Source organism: Macrobrachium rosenbergii, chromosome 22, assembly GCF_040412425.1.
Source record: "Macrobrachium rosenbergii isolate ZJJX-2024 chromosome 22, ASM4041242v1, whole genome shotgun sequence".
NCBI classification, from domain to species: Eukaryota; Metazoa; Arthropoda; class Malacostraca; order Decapoda; family Palaemonidae; genus Macrobrachium; species Macrobrachium rosenbergii.
Window position 1 is genome coordinate 41,638,536 of NC_089762.1, and position 17,417 is coordinate 41,655,952.

The 17,417-nt window shown below is 35.3% G+C and overlaps 1 protein-coding gene across 9 annotated transcripts in view; it reads left to right on the forward strand.

The window, feature by feature from the left end:
* The window catches only part of LOC136850794 (tyrosine-protein kinase CSK-like), a 280,335-nt gene that overhangs the window by 3,635 nt on the left and 259,283 nt on the right, over nt 1–17,417 (forward strand). The window lies entirely within an intron of this gene.

Sequence of the window (17,417 nt, forward strand, 5' to 3'; positions counted from 1 at the left end):
TGATCATATCCATGAGGTAATGAATCTTGTCACTCTTTAGCGTACTTGTTCAACTGCTGTGAGAAGCTGGTTTCTTTGTAGCTTACTGAATGACAGTCTTCAATGACATAGGGTTATTCTTTTCTTGTGATCCAACTTGTCAGGTTTCCTCGTCAGTAGATGTAATAAGTATATACACGTTGTTCTGTAAATTGCTAAATTTTACTTTCACTCAACTTGATTCCCTTTGTCCAAGGTGAAACTCATCACTGCATTCCAGGAACTTGTTCGTTTAATTAACTGTGATGGGAATGAGCTCTGTTATTTTGGGGGACTGGTTTCGTAATTGCTGTCTTTGCTCTAGTTGAGACTGCTCTAAAAGGCTCTAAAAATATTGTTGGCAGTATTTGAGGGTACAAAGAAGATCAACCCCCTAAGTCCATTGTGTTCACTTTTAGGTCTTGTTCCATGTAGTGTCTCTTGGCACATAGCCTAGCTTGGAAAAAGGAAATGTGGTTTTAAAACATGCCTTGCCTGGGTTTGGTATTTTCCAAAGACATCTATTTCAAAAGAAAATTATTATAGACCTACACTTGTTATCTCTACTGCATACAGTATATGTATATGTCCTTGTAGAGAATCTTACCATGAATGTTTGCCATCTATAAGCTTGATTGAGTTCCCTCCACGGGTGCTGAGCTTTCTTCCCAGCACTAAACATTAGGCCTATGCAGTGTATTTTCGGTGATAAGAAGGTTGGATTTTGTAATTAGGTTAAGTTACACCCAGTGCCAAATAGTAAGAGCATGCAGAAGTGCAGATAGAAAAAAAAATAGAATTGCTGGACATCAGTAGTTGAAATTAAATGAAAATTTTCTTTCTGCCGACAGAACATAAGCATCTTTTTGTCAACCTGTGTTTTTATACTAACTGGCATAGTAGCATCTAAACTAGAACTTGTCCAGTAATACAATACGGTGTGTGTATAGTTGTCCAGTCACGTTTAACGATGACCATAGGCTATTTTTGAGCAGGAGAGAATTAATTCGTATGACGGGAAAATATATCTGTTCATATAAAACGAACTCCACAAACCTGTATGGCATTGACAAGTGATAACATAATTGGTTTAAACTAAAGGAAGAGAAAGTTGAGTGAATTCAGTAAATCTATTGTGGGATGAAAAGAGTTTTGTACACTTTCTATTATATATATATATATATATATATATATATATATATATATATATATATATATATATATATTTATTTATATATATTCCTGTGTGTGTCTTTTAACATGCAGGTTTCAATTACATTATTTGGAATGCACTTTTTTTTTTTTAAATTAGCATGTGTTATTTATTATCTTGATACTCTTGCTGAATTTAACATAATCATGAAACTAATTCTAAGTTTTTCCAGTTTGTTTATTGAATCTGTAGAGAATAACAGTATTTTATTAATATTAAACTTATGGCGCACATAGTCTTATCAGGTGAAAGTTAGCAGCAAGTTTTTCCAGTTTGTTTATTGAATCTGTAGAGAATAAAAGTATTTTAACATTAAACTTTTGGCGCACATAGTCTTATCAAGTGAAAGTTAGCAGCAAGAAAGTAGTTCGTGTCCCCAAGCTTGACTCTTGAACGCTAATGCTGGCGCTGCCGTCAACTGTACTTTCCCAGATTACCCTCAGTTCAAATTTGCTCCTAATCGATGGCTGACGACCTGAAAGAACTGCCTGCGACAACAGCAGTGGGGAAGAGGTACTGGCTACCTTAATTAAGCGAGTTCGAATACAGTGGTGGTTCGCTGTAGCTACTTGTCTCCGGTGTTCAGTCTACGATCATGAGTTATTTTAACAGACTCTCTCTCTCTCTCTCTCTCTCTCTCTCTCTCTCTCTCTCTCTCTCTCTCTCTCTCTCTCTCTCTCTCATCTAGTTGGATAGATAATATTCTCTGGCTATTTAAAATAGATTTTGATTCCGGCAACAAAAATATATCTTCAAATTCTTGTCTTACTGTAGTGACAGTATTTTAATATCATATCATCCCATTTGTCTACGATGTGTGAAAACTTTTTTTTTTTTTAGTAAGTCAGCACTTTCATTTTCATGTTTAATCTATGCCGTTTAATCATTTTCATATTATTTATGTTTGCGGGATCAAAGCACTTGTTCGTTGTTCCATCGCTGCCTGGTCCGTATTATGGAAAAAATGTATGTTGGGATGTTATGAATATGTAATATGGTAGGAGTAGACTAAGCAGTATTTTTTTTTTTTTTGTGAGACTTCAAAACGTCCTTCCGTTTGTGACTTTTTTTTTTATCGCCGGTGTCGGAATCGTGAGGTAATTTTTTTTTTTTTTTAGATAGAATGCGATTTCTCCATAAATGGTTGAGTGCAAGAGTGACGCCGTCGTTTTGTTAGGTTAATGTTTTAGGGATTGTGGCTTATGAAGGAAATATAATTTTGTTGTCGTTATTATACTGTAGTTATTTCGTAACGTTAAATATATTTTCAGTCATGTGTTTTTTTTTATAAATAAGAGTTTTACCTTTCAAACTACTTGTCGGTATTTTGTTTGACTCGTGGCCAGAAGTGTATCATCTATGATGAGAATGTATGCTTTTCCTTGTTTAATATTTTCCCAGATTCTGAAATATTAACGACAATGGTCAACCTTTAATTCAGTAATGTTTTAAATAGTTTACAGACGTAGGCATAGAAATGATAGGTCTAGTAGACACATAGGCTACGTGAGATGTATGCTTTTTCCAGTATACAATTTTCCCAGATTCTGAAATATTAAAGGATTTTAACCTTGGCCTGACAGTAACAAGGGTCAACCATTCATTCACAGATGTTCTAAAATAGTTACAGACCTAGACACAGAAATGATAGGCCTAGTGACGCATGCGTGTGTGTCTTATCTGAACCTCCCCCCCTCTCCCATACCCTCCCCTTCCCCTCATTCATCCCTTCCTCATAAACCCTCCTTCCCTTCGTTAATTCCCGCGTCATCCGCTTTCTCTGTCTCTGTACAACATAACAACATGTTACTGACATTATTGTTTTTTTTTTCTTTGGTGTCGATTTTATTTAAGCCCCATCCTTTCTCTCTCTCTCTCTCTCTCTCTCTCTCTCTCTCTCTCTCTCTCTCTCTTCTTCTTCTTCTTCTTCTTCTTCTTTTTCTTATCGAGTGACCGCTGACGTAACGCTGTAACCTAATAGCAAACAGTGGTTTGTTATCCTGCTCATGTTTTGCCCGCGAACGTATGATGTAATTGTCGTATGCATGCGGATGTGTTTTGTTATTTTAATTTTGTTTAATGTTTTTGTGTGCGTGTTGTAGTTTGAGTTGAAGGATGCATGCTATATTTACTCTCTCTCTTTTTCTCTCTCTCTCAAGTAAAAGATCCGAAAGTCATCATCTCTGGCGACCTAACATGCTAACATGGGCTGTCTACATTGAATAATTGCGAGCTGTTGTAAGCTTTGGTCATAGATGCTGAGGACTTGTTTCAAAAAGAGTTGTCACCACCAAGCGCAAACTAAGAGTGACGTTTATTCCACCACTTATAGACTATTTGTCACCATTATAGTCACCCCTCCCCCCAGCTAACTACGCCTTGATATTCAAACTCAAAGGAGTGTTATGCAGTTTTTAGAAGAAATAATTAAGATAAAAATTGCATGAATTTCTGTAGCCCTTCGGTTCCACCATACTTCTAGAAGAACTGCCTCAAACCATACCCCGGCCGAAATTAATCGAAATTCTCTCCCTCTGTGCATCTCAAAATACCGCAAATCAACCAGTAGGCCTACTCATATTTAAATAGGTTGGGGATATTCTTGAGAATCTGACATCATGTATATCGTGCCGAAGTAACAAATAATATCGGCATCAATGATCTTAGTTGTCGCGATGCCAGAGAACATTAAATCAGTCGGGTTTAATATCACTTTCAGTATCGTCACAGCGACAAACAGCGCGTGACGCCGAGGTCCTCCGTAAAAGTCCGCCACTCGGGTCTGTCTTGTGCATTATCTTTCACAAATCTCCACTCAGCTACAGCTTCCCTTCTAACAGTTCGCATCAGATTAGGTCTGGTTCTTCTCATTCTTCTGGTGCTCGCGGGAGCCCAGCAGATATTATCTCTTACTATTTTCTCAGGGGATGTGATTTCAGCAACTGCAATAAATAGTGATCATGTTCACTCAGAGGAGGCAGACTACTAGTAACCCCCTTCTCTCTCTCTCTCTCTCTCTCTCTCTCTCTCTCTCTCTCTCTCTCTCTCTCTCTAGAAAGCTGGAACCCATCTACTGTCCCTCCCTCCTCTTCCATAGATAGTTATGTTGGACGATTCACATCATTGTTACCGTTACGGGCTCAACGTATTTTTCTGGCACTGAACATACGAATATCTTGAAAGTTTTCGGATTTGGTGAATAGCATTCTGATTTTAGCATCGTCATCATAGCTGGTTATTTTGTTTTTCGATTATAATGACGCCATTAAATGTTGTTTATAGTTAGAAGTACCACTCGTTCATGTTAAGATAATATATACAATGACGATATTTAACGTTGTTTATAGTTAGAAATACCATTCGTTCATTTCAAGATAATAAAATGCTTTTGTGTGGTTCTAGCAACATCCCAACATGGCTTTCTTCTTGAAATACTCGATAGCGAATCCCGTTCCTCCTACCCCCGTTGGTCCTCCCCTCCCCAATGGACCTCCCCCCCTACTGGTCCTCCCTCATGAGGTGGTGGTGACCCAAGGGCCTCCCAGTGGTGGTGGGATCCTTACCTCTTCTCTGTTGCGAACGGAGCTGGTGTCATTTTCAATGGCAAGTGGATTGCGTCATCAAAGGCTCATGATGTCACTTGGGAAGATTTGTTGCTGGCTTCTTACGAAGGAATCTTCGCGCGCGCGCGTTTTTTTTTGTTTTGTTTAATATATATATGTACACACGCACACGGATGAGGTGGGGTGGGAGGTTATGGATAATTTATTTATTACCTTAAAAGGTAAGACGGCCATGTTCTAACCGCCAGGTACACAATTCACTGCTTTGATCAACAGAAGCACAATAAGTGTTTAGCGGAGCCTGCCACCCCACGTTCTCGCCCAGGAGTCGAACCTGGGTACACTTGTACGGTAGCCAGGATACTGTACAATATATCTTCCTCTTTTCTTTCATTCTTATTTGTATGGAGGCTTGATTAGCAAGTTAATGCATTTTTAGGTTTGTTTCATGTGACAGTTTGCTCATGTTGGGTAGAATGATAATTTTACTATTGCGTTTTGTGATATATAATTTTTTATCAAGCATATTTTCTTACCGTGTTTGTTAGCGACTGAACTTCGGTAACACAGCTAATTTCACCTTTGTATTTTGTATTATTTTTTCTAAGCCTGTTTTGTTTCACCTTTGTGTTTTATATTTTTTCTAAGCCTGTTTTCTTACCTTAATAGTTAGCGGCTATCCGTAAATACCTGGTAACACGAACGCAAGTCAGTAATTGACTGATAACGGTTAAGTTGCTTTCCGACAAGAAATATAAATACAAAATACCAGCACAAAGGGCGAAGGGTCCGTACTGGCGAGAGCGAATTTCACGCGGTTCGTAAAAGCGTTATTTTATCGATCCCTTACGTAAGTAAGGTCGACTTAATCTTTGGGAACAGGTGTGTGGTGATGTGGTCGCTTTTTTTTTTTTTGTATCTGGGAAAACAAAATAATCTCTGTTGTTTGTCTGTCGTTGGTTGTGTTGTATATAATACCGCCATATTTTTAGTTGCCGGGTTTTTACCGCTATTTGGGAGTTCTCTCACGCAAATGCTTGCAAGATTCAAGTTTGTGATATTTTCGCTTGTTTTGCAAGCATGTTCGCAGATGATAATGCTCTTTGAGATGCTTGGCATCGCTTGCGTAGGTGTGGATCCAAGTAATAATACCCAGATTTGATTTCGTTAGTTAGTTTTTATTTTTGTGAAAGTGTGGAGGAGAAGGAAAAGAAAATACATTGTAAAGCTCTCTCAGGTGTTTAAGTATGGATTCAATTAGTAATTCGTAAATTGGATTCATTGGTTTGTTTTCCTTTTGAGAAAGCTTAAAGAAGAATGGAAGGAAAATGGTGGATTGGCTGAACAATTGGAAACGCATAAGGAAAGTGATAAATCCTCATTTTATAATACAATAAAATGAAATAGAAGAAGAGCTTTTCGATTATTACATGTTGTCTGGAAGCTGTCGATTACTCGACTGGTAGAGCTTGTAATTGTGTATCTCTCCTCTTTCTGTATTTCCTGTTATCTGCTGTAATTTCTTCCTTATGAATGCCATATTCTTTGGTAGCTTGAATTTTAAGCCTTTTGCTCCAGTAGACTTGTTCTGTATAAATGGGGTTTATCGTCCGGATAATAATAATAATAATTAATAATAATAATAGTTAATAATAATAATAATAATAATAATAATAATCCTCTGAACAGTAACGCCATTGTAGGCCCGTATTTAAATTGTTTTGCCTGCTTCGTATCATTCGCAAAGACGATCTCGTTTAGTTATTAGAAAGTTCGCGCAAGAATGAGTATATAACTTCCAGATTGTAAATTGTGTTGATTTTTAAAAGATTTTGTTTTAATTTTTAATGAAGTCTTTTGGTGCCATGTAAAAAGTCTAGATTCTTACAAGATTTATTTTTATATTTTTAATGAAATATTTTGGTGCCATTTTACAGAGTTTGGATATTTTTTTAGATCGATTAGCCTTTGGTTTACGTAGAATGTTTTAAAAGCCGTTTTGAAAAAAATAGCCTTTGCTTACGTAGAAATTTTTAAAAGCCGTTTTGAAAAAAATTATCTGCTGGTTTATGCAGAATTTTGTAAAAACCGCTTTGAAAAGTATTAGCTGCAGGTTTATGTAGAATTTGGTAAAAAATCGTTTTGAAAAGTATTAGCCGCTGGTTTATGTAGAATTTTGTAAAAACAGATTTGAAAAGTGTTAGCCGCTGGTTTATGTAGAATTTTGTAAAAACCGTTTTGAAAAGTATTAGCCCCTGGTTTATGTAGAATTTTGTAAAGATCGTTTTGAAAAGTATTAGCTGCTGGTTTATGTAGAATTTTTTAAAATCGTTTTGAAAAGAATTAGCCGTTGGTTTACGTAGAATTTTTGTAAAAAATCTTTTGGAGAAGAATTAGCCGTTGGTTTACGTAGAATTTTGTAAAAACTTTTTTGAAAAGAATTAGCCGTTTTTACATAGATATTTTTAAAAGCCGTTTTGAAAAGAATTAGCCGTTGGTTTACGTAGATTTTTTAAAGAACCGTTTAGAAAAGAACTGTTATTGCCCTGTAAAAGTTTTGTTTGGGAGAACAGCTGACGAGAGTGCTTGCAAAATTCCGCTAGGTGTGCATGCCGTCTGCATGTGGCTGTTGTGTGCAGCTTAGCTAAGTACGGAGGCGTGTGGGTTTGTGCGTGTTTGTTGCTTACGTTTGTGAATTATTCGTGTCGCATTCCTTGTGCGCTGGATTGAAGGAAGTTGCAAGGTTCTGCGCGCGGCTGAGGGTTGCAATACGTGTACACAAGGCGTTGTGCGCTTTCTATGCGCTTTTGTTAGTCTCGTGGGGACAGGTGTGTGTATGTGTGTGTCCGTGCACGCGTGTCTCCGTGTGTGTATTTGTGTGTGTGTGTCTGTGACGCCTTCGGGTAGATGGGTGCGGTCTTGGCCCCAGGAGTTTGCTAGAGGTAGTTTGTTGCATCGTTTTCTTTTATTTTGTGTATGTTTAGGCCAAGTGCCATTGTGTTTATGTACACAGATCGGGGCCTGATGTGCCCTTTCTCGTTCCATGAAACCCAGTTGTGACTTTCTTTATTGTTGTTGTGTGTAGAATTATTTGATTGGAAGATATACACTTTGTGTCATGTCCTAAATATTCTGATCGACTGCTGTGACGTTTCTCAATATAGAAAAGTTGTTTCTCTATGTGTGACCTTGTAGGCCTATTCTATTATTATTTACAGTTTTTTTTTTTGCTGTTGATTTCGTCTTTTAATATATAGAATTAAGTTATGTACATATAGATTTTTTGTATCATTTTTAAATGTTTGTTAGTAGACCAGTGGGATTGTTTTTGAAGTGCACAGAAACCTCTGTATCCGGCCTCTAACGGAAAACGCGAGCTTATTTAAAAAAAAAAAAAAGAAAACCACTGATAAAAGGCTTGAAGCCTCATTTCCTTTATATCGTGTTGCACCCAAGTATACGGTAAAGTGATTGACAGACATTTTTCCATTTCTTGTGCCTTATTCTTGAATAATGTATTAGATACACACACACACACACACATATATATATATATATATATATATATATATATATATATATATATATATATATATATATATATGTGTGTGTGTGTGTGTGTGTGTGTGTGTGTGTGTGTGTGTGTGTGTGATGTGTGTGTGTTAGCACGCATGCATACATATACACATGCATGAATGCATTTGTTGTTACATGTCTAATAAAATTTCCCCATGTCATCACTTTACCTCTTGCACCTTCAGCAACCTGCATTGAGAGAGAGAGAGAGAGAGAGAGAGAGAGAGAGAGAGAGAGATTTAATGGTACGTGGCTTGTGGGTGCAACCATGCATAAACTAATTATCTCTATCTTATGCCGTTGATAATGTGCACAAGCCTTCGCAGTCTCAGTCAGTGGGTGCTGTTCCCCGAGGGGGTTTAAGTGATGGTTTTTGATGGTTGCTATTTTTAGAGGGCTGGAGTTTTGCCTTTGTTTTGTTTTTGTTATATTACTATGAGTTTTCTTAATAAGGCTTAGGTGACGTCATTTATTTCCTAAATAAGGCTTACGTGTTGGCATTTATTTCCTTAATAAGGCTGAGGTGACGTCATTTATTTCCTTAATAGGACTTAGGTGACGTCAGTTATTTCCTTCAGGCTTACGTGACGTCATTTATCTCCTTAATAAGGCTTACCTGACGTCATTTGATGGAATGTGTCACACACATATATATTCTCAAGGGGACCTCGAGGTGTGATGAGCTTTTGGGAAACATCCCCACAGCTGATGCTTTGTTGCCATGGAAACCGTGTCAACTGGGATCCGATTTCTCCCGGTGAATATATCTTGACAGATTCCATACAGGTATTTGCGGTATGTTTGAGTGACCTTGGCGGAGGTATGCGCTGTAATCTGAGTGTTTCTGCTGTGATTGTTACTTTTTTTTTTTATCATCCTGGTTAAGATTTCTTAAGCGTTTCAGTATTCCTGTTTCTGTCTCTCTGTCTCTCTCACAGACACATGCAGTACAGATGGATATATACATGAAAGTTCAAATCTATAACGATATCCTCTCTCTCTCTCTCTCTCTCTCTCTCTCTCTCTCTCTCTCTCTCTCTCTCTCTCTCTCAGTACGGATGGATATGCTGCATATATGTTGGTTCGAACCCACAACGCGATTCTGTTACCTTGAAATTCATTATCTGATAAAGCGATTCGGGACAATGCCTAACTGATAAGATAAAAGGTATAGTGTACAAGTCATAATTCCCCAGTAAAAAGAATCAGGAGTTAGTTTTAGCAATAGGAAAAGAATCAAGAATTATATTATATAAGTAGGATAAGGTTTGTTACTCTTTCACTGTCTTCTGGGAACTGTGAAATCTCTCACTGTGAGGGGGGAGACATGGTGGCGACATTTGACATTTTAGTAATAGTGACAGTCACTGTAATGGATGTTTTCATTGTAATAATGACGTGTTTTTTTATGCTGATAACAATTATGAATTGTCATTGTTCTCGTAAGATAAGATCATGATGACTGATGTTAATATTCGTTAATGTTTTGGGTTACTTTTCAGGTTTTATTTTATATTATTGTTACAATGATGAGATATAGTTACTACTACTGCTACTATCGCTACTGCTACTGAGAACCTGAAATGAGTGAATTGTTATTGTTCTATTTAGAAACGATCATGATTACTAATACATTGTTATTATTTTTTGGTCCAGTTTGGTTTTTTTTGCTTTTTTTGTGTTGTACATTGTTAAAGTGATAAATTATAATTACTACTACTACTACTAATAACAACAATAATAATAATGGTGATAGTGAGAACGCCTACAAATATTGATATTGTTACACAATTTTTGTTTCGCTTTTTAGTATTTGTTGTTTTGTTATGTATTATTACAGTGATGAATTATAATTACTGATTCTACTACTATTACTACTACCACTCAATAATAATAATAATAATAATAATAATAATAATAATAATAATGAGAACACTGACGAATATTGATATCGTTACAATTTTGGGTCCATTTTTCGTCTTTCGTTTTTTGTTTATATATTATAATTACTACTACTACTACTACTACTACTACTACTACTACTACTACTACTACTACTACTATCAGCAGTAGTAACGGTGAGAACGCCAATCACTGTCACTCCGTACGTTCTTGCATACCAAACTTTTCTCACCTGTTGATTCGTCCCCAGGTAGCCAGGAGACCTCCCTGTCCCCACGGTCCCAAGACACTCTCCCAGGCAATCCCCTCCCCCCCCCTCCCCTTTCATTTCTTCAAGAATGGCGGGCATTCATTCAAGTGTTTCGTGAATGTCAGAGAGAGAGAGAGAGAGAGAGAGAGAGAGAGTTTTTATGTCACTCGCCACGTAACCTTTTACCAGAATGCCCTTTCAGTTTTCCCAGTTGGATTGTTTTCTGTTTTGTTCCAGGAGTCTGTTGTAATGTCTGTTGGCGACCAGTTACCCTCCAGTAGGTCTGTGTGTGTGTGTGTGTGTGTATTCAGTGGTTCTTGATGTCGATTTTTTCTTGTTTAGTCTCTCTCTCTCTCTCTCTCTCGATTTTTTCTTGTTTAGTCTCTCTCTCTCTCTCTCTCTCTCTCTCTCTCTCTCTCTCTCTCTCTCTCTCGTAAATTCAGTGGTTATTGATGTCAATGTGTTTTAGTGGTATTCACAATGTGTATTCAGTCGAATGGAACATGACAAATTGATTTTACCACCACAGCATATATTTTGACCAGATGTTGAAGATATATTGAAATTTTTGAGAAGTGTGTATTGGTATTTGAAGGAAAAGATATATTTAAATAATATTTTCAAAAGTATGTATTGGTATTTGAATGAAAATATTTGTTTAAACATTTTGAGAAACATTTATTGGTATGTGAATGAAAAGATTTGTTTCGGTAATATTTTGAGAAGCATGTATTGGTATTTGAATGAAAAGATATGTTTAAATAATATTTTCAAAAGTATGAATTGGTATTTGAATGAAAAATGTTTTGAGAAGTATGTGTATGATTTTGAACAGCTAATCAGTCAAGCGTAGCTTGTCCATTGCTTTGCTTTTAAGGCAAAAACTCATAATCCAATATCTATGTGGATACGTTTGAATGTAGCGCAGTAGCTATACGGAGGTAGAATTTCAAGGAACATAGTTGTTGTAGAGTGTATAATTTAGAAATGCATCTACATTATTATTATTATTATTATTATTATTATTATTATTATTATTATTATTATTATTATTATTATTATTATTCAGAAGATGAACCCTGTTCATATGGAACAAGCCCACAGGGGCCATTGACTTGAAATTCAAGCTTCCAAAGAATATGGTGTTCATTCGAAAGAATAGAAGGGTTTTTTCTAAAGCCTTTTTGTACTGCCCAGGAAAATTTGGTTGTAGTAGGTCAAACGAGGGGAAACTACCTGCCTTTGTTGAGGTATGCGCTCTACCGATCGGCTTTTGTTTTATTATTATTATGAGCTCTCTTGCGTCTTAATTATACATTATACTATACTCTCTCTCTCTCTCTCTCTCTCTCTCTCTCTCTCTCTCTCTCTCTCTCTCTCTCTCTCTCTCTCTCTCTCTGCAGCAGAGAGAGATATATATATATATATATATATATATATATATATATATATATATATATATATATATATATATATATATATATATATGTCCTTCAAAAGAAGGCATCGTGCTTACCCTGGGAATAAAAGCACGTTAAAAGAAGAAGAAGAAGAAGATATATATATATATATATATATATATATATATATATATATATATATATATATATATATATATATATATATATATATATATATATATATATATATATATATATATGATATATATATATATATATGTATATATATATATATATATATATATATATATATATATATATATATATATATATATATATGAGAAAGAGAGAGCCTATTGTACATCCCCATATAAACTATTCTTTACAAGATATGATATTCATTGAGTAATTTCCTCCTCTCCTCTCTCTCTCTCTCTCTCTCTCTCTCTCTCTCTCTCTCTCTCTCTCTCTCTCTCTCTCTCTCTCTCTCTCTCTCTCCGTTAAACTCTGACCTTTATAAAAGTGTGCCGGACTATGTAGCGAGATGGTCACTTAAAGTTGAATGTTTGAGACAACCTTTCATTCACTGCTATGCCATGGGATTACAGTTCCCTAGTTCCCCCGAAAGAGGAATACCGGGCTTGTTAATGCTCTAGGAATTTTGGTGATAGGGGGAGAGTGGAATTTATGGAATTATTTCGTGTCCGTGCGTTGTTGTCATATTATGAACACATTAGAATTTATATATCACAGAGATTTGGATCGGGATTGAGTTGAGTTTGTTAGAGTTGATGATTGACGTGTAGGCTTTGTTAGATAGATTTGATGATTGACGTGTAGGCTTTGTTAGATAGATTTGATGATCAACTTGTAGGCTTTGTTAGAAAGATTTGATGATTGACGTGTAGGCTTTGTTAGACAGATTTGATGATCGACTTGTAGGCTTTGTTAGATAGATTTGATGATTGACGTGTAGGCTTTGTTAGATAGATTTGATGATTGACGTGTAGGCTTTGTTGGATAGATCTGATGATAAATTTGATGAATGACTTGGTAGATTTGATGAATGACGTGTTAGATAGATTTGATGATTGACGTGTAGGCTTTGTTAGATAGATTTGCTGATCAACTCGTAGGCTTTGTTGGATAGATCTGATGATAAATTTGATGATTGACGTGTAGGCTTTGTTAGATAGATTTGATGATTGACGTGTAGGCTTTGTTAGACAGATTTGATGATTGACGTCTAGGCTTTGTTAGATAGATTTGATGAAAGACGTGTAGGCTTTGTTAGATAGATTTGATGATTGACACGTAGGCTTTGTTAGATTTGCTGATTGACGTGTAGGCCTTGTTAGATAGCTTTGATGATTGACGTTTAGGCTAGTGAGTGCTTTCAAATGAAATGCATTTTCAGTTATTATTTTTTAATGATAAAATAAATAAACTACGTAGGGGGTAAGTGCCGTTAGTGCACCTCACGTGGTACTCTGTAGGTATTACTTAAGGGTCTTTGCAGCGTCCCTTCTGCTCCTAGCTGCAGCCTCTTTCATTCCTTTTACTGGACCTCCGTTCATATTCTTTCTTCCATCTGACTTTCGACCCTCTCGAACAGTTGTTTCATAGTCCAACTGCGGGGTTTTCCTCCTGTTACACCTTTCGGACCTTCATACTGTCAATTTCCCTTTCAGCTATGAATAACCTCGTAGGTCCCAGCGCTTGGCCTTTGGCCTAAGTTCGATATTCTATTCTGTTCTGAAATAGACAGTTGCCACGGTAGCTAAAAGATTATAAAAGATAGCCTAGTTTATCAGATAGTTTATCAGAAAGGTTGACATATAAGTTAATGTTGACAAAACAAAAATTATGAACCTTTAAAAGAGTTTTTAAGGTGATAAGGAGGTCAGGTAGATATTGTTTACATTGGGCCATAAACATTTGAGGTTTCAGTTAATATTTCATTTCAAAATAGTACCCTCGAAATAAGCCTACAGCCTAATTAAGGTTAAGCTTAGGCGAAGCAAGTATTTTGAGTATTATATCATAACTTTTGGAGTAAATGTTTGATTTCATTTGTCAAAATTTGTCAGAATTTTGTGACTAAAATTTGTCGATAGTTAATGCAGACATAAAAGCTCTGTTTAATGATTGATTGACGCGTCTGTGTTAAAAGGGTTCGGTTAAAGATGATGTTTCCTGTTACAGATGCCGTGTTTTGGTGGGAAATTTTATCTTTTATGTAAGGGAATAAAGTCTTGTCTTTTATATAAGGGAATAGAATAGTCTTGAAAAACGATAGGTCTCTCTCTCTCTCTCTCTCTCTCTCTCTCTCTCTCTCTCTCTCTCTCTCTCTCTCTCTCTCTCTCTCTCTTTTGCATTATATATAAATATACTGTGTGTATAATATATATATATATATATATATATATATATATATATATATATATATATACATATACATATACATATACTGTACATTCGTCCATATATACATATATAGCCTATATGTAGAGAGAGAGAGGACGCACATGTCTTTCAGAGTATAATCAAATTAATTCCACAAAAACTGACATGACATGAGTAGCAGATCCTCTGTGTATGATTGGCTAATATTTTTCGAGTGAATGACAGATATCTCCGGGCAAGTATCTGATCAGCACTCGAAAACAACTCATTCTTCCGTGAGAATACTAAGTTAGCTCTGGGTAGGGAACTTCTGATAGAAAGAAGCAAATGATTATAATGGAAACTGTCCCTGAAATTAGATACTAATTTCTCCACGAGGAATGAAGATAATTTGTACGGACGAAATAATAATAGATCTACTCAAGATAATGTCAGATTTCTCCGCACGATTCAACAGTTCCTTTTGATAAGAGTGGTGAATTCGTCCATTATTGATTGATTGATTGATTATGGCTTTTGAACCTGGCGTTACAAACTGTAGCTTATTGACCCCGTAATAAATTAAAATAGGAAACTAAAAATGACTAAATTTAAAAGGAGTTTCGTATGAGAAATATATATATATATATATATATATATATATATATAATATATATATATATATATATATATATATTATAAATAATATATATATATATATATATATATATATATATATTTATATTATAAATAATATATATATATATATATATTATCTGTTCATGTATACTGTCCATACATACACATCTTCTGCATTTGTATAAGATTTGAAATACGTTGAGGAGGCCCTTCTCTGTAATTCGTCCTTGACAGCTTGCCATTTCAAGAAGCGAATATCTTCACATAACTAAAGAATTCTACGCAATAGCCTTATAAGTGGTCTTTATGCCAGACTCCAAAAGAAATTCGCTCATTAAAATAAAACTCGCAGAGGTGGGTAGCGCCTTCAGTGCACCTCATGCGCTGCACTGTAGGCATTACTTAAGGTTCTTTGCAGCGTGCCTTCGGCTCCTAGCTGCAACCCCTTTCGTTCCTTTTACTGTACCTCCTGTCGTATTCTCTCTCTTCCATCTTATTTTCCCTCTGTTACACCTTTCAAACCTTTTACTGTCAATTTCCGTTTCAGCGGTGAATGACCTCAAAGGTCCCAGTGCTTGGACTTTGGCTTAAATTCTATATGCAGTTCAGTTCTCATGAAAATAAAGGCATCTCTTCGTAATGCCCTGACAAGTGGTCTTTATGCCAGAATTCAAAACGAATTCGCCCTAGATGCGATTCGACGCAGTTTCCTGCCCTTTCACATTTCAAGTGTGTTCGTAGTATAAGGATTTTTTCTTTTATTTTTTTCACCAAGACCATTGTTGCTTTAACAGGGCCTTGAAACGCATGCAAGCACAGTGGCGTGTGTGTGTGTGTGTAAGTGTATGCATGCACTGGTATTTTGTACATAAACACGAAAAACTTATATTTATAAACATCTCTAAAGACTAGCTCACGTACGGGAAGGCTATAGCCTATGCTACCTTTCCAAAGTTGACTGTACGTGTGTGTATATATATGTATATATATATATATATATATATATATATATATATATATATATATATATATATATATATATATATATATATACACACTTATTTGTATATATAAATAAATTATTTATAGTGTGCTTGTAATAAACTAATTGAGATTTATTGTTGAAATTAGAATTATTTTTACCTGTTCAAATAGTTGGAAAGAAATTACAACTGTCCTTGGAGGTAACATTTTCTTTATGATGAATTTTATTGCATAGGCTGACTGTTTCTGAAACGCAGGAGATTGCATTCCAAAGCTGCCTTCGTCGTGCATGTTGCAAATTTAAAATAATAGCATTGTCAGTCTCTCTCTCTCTCTCTCTCTCTCTCTCTCTCTCTCTCTCTCTCTCTCTCTCTCTCTCTCTCTCTCTCTCTCTCTCTTTAGAATGTCATGTATGAAGGTGATTAGATTTTCGTAGTATTGTAAAGGTTGGTTCCATGAATTACTAAAGTTATAAATTATATATATGAAATAATTCCTTTGAAACTGTTCTGATTAATTAAGTAATTTTTCTGTAAGCACTTTTTCTGATATACTTTCTTCTGTAGCCGGGTATGGAGTGTATTTCAGCTCTGTATTTTCTTCTATAGCCAGATGAGTGTATTTCAGTCCTGTATTTTCTTCTATAGGCAAATATGGAGTGTATTTCAGTCCTGTATTTTCTTCTATAGCCAAATATGGAGTGTATTTCAGTCCTGTATTTTCTTCTATAGCCAAGTAGTTTCCCATTTAAATTAACATAAGATATAAATGACATCAATTAATTCATTTTAAATAGTTCTGATCAGCTAAGCCTCTATTTCATTCACCACAATGACGTAAGCGCGTAGGGCATTTTTTGTACTATTGTAAGAGTTTGTTTTGTATTTACATTAACAAAAGATATGAATTATGTCAGTTAATTCCTGTAAAATAGTCCTGATTATCTAACTTATTTCATTCAGCCGCAATGATCTAAGTTTCTCACGTACATTAACAAAAGATATGAATTATATAAAGTAATTTTCTTTAAAATGGTATTAATCAACTGACCTATTTCATTCATCCGCAGTGACTTAAGTTTCTCATATAAATTTACAAAAGATATGAATTATATCAGTTAATTACTTTAAAATGTTTTTAATCAGCTGACCTATTCCATTCATCCGCAGTGACGTAAGTTTCTCATGTAAATTAACAAAGATATGAATTATATCAATTAATTCCTTTAAAAGGGTTTTAATAAGCTGACCTATTTCATTCATCCGCAATGACTTAAGTTTCTCATGTAAATTAACAAAGATATGAAATATATCAATTAATTCCTTTAAAATGGTTTTAATCAGCTGACCTAGTTCATTCATCCGCAGTGACGCAAGTTTCTTATGTAAATAAACTAAAGATTTGAATTACATCAATTGATTCCTTTAAAATAGTCCTGATTACCTAACCTATTTCAGCCATCCGCAATGACTTAAGTTTCTCATGTA